This window comes from Stegastes partitus, unplaced genomic scaffold (assembly GCF_000690725.1).
Source record: "Stegastes partitus isolate 25-593 unplaced genomic scaffold, Stegastes_partitus-1.0.2 Scaffold3366, whole genome shotgun sequence".
Lineage (NCBI taxonomy): Eukaryota > Metazoa > Chordata > Actinopteri > Pomacentridae > Stegastes > Stegastes partitus.
In genome coordinates, this window is record NW_007581097.1 from 1 (window position 1) to 469 (window position 469).

The 469-nt window shown below is 48.2% G+C and overlaps 1 non-coding gene across 1 annotated transcript; it reads left to right on the plus strand.

Moving 5' to 3' along the window:
• The first annotated feature begins 289 nt into the window (after positions 1-289).
• On the plus strand, positions 290-360 carry trnag-gcc (transfer RNA glycine (anticodon GCC)). Its single transcript has one exon. It is a non-coding gene; the product is annotated as a tRNA-Gly (tRNA).
• Positions 361-469: the final 109 nt, after the last annotated feature.

Consider the following 469-nt stretch of genomic DNA (forward strand, 5'->3'; position numbering starts at 1 on the left):
TTTTGGGGTTCAGAGGGCGAATAAAACGTCCAGTTTTTTAAAGCTGCATTGCAACAAGCTAAAAACACAACATCCACCACAGTATCACCTCATAGAGCCTGTTTCCACCTGCAGCACACACACGAGCAACGTTAGCATCGGGTATGAATGCAGCTTACATCCTGTTTCCTCTCTGGTTGTGCAGGAGCTTTACCCAGTAGAGCAGAGCTGCTCATCGACCCAGAGATGGACCAAGAACTGGACAAACTGTACGAACACACACACATGCACACACAAACCTGAATGTAAAGCATTGGTGGTTCAGTGGTAGAATTCTCGCCTGCCACGCGGGAGGCCCGGGTTTGATTCCCTGCCAATGCAGAAGGAGTTTTAACTGGATCGAACAGTGGTGCTGAATGTTGGTGCTCGTGTTCTGCACAGAGACAGTTAAGGAGAATCTGCTCAGATAGTAACACAGCAGCAGTTTGAT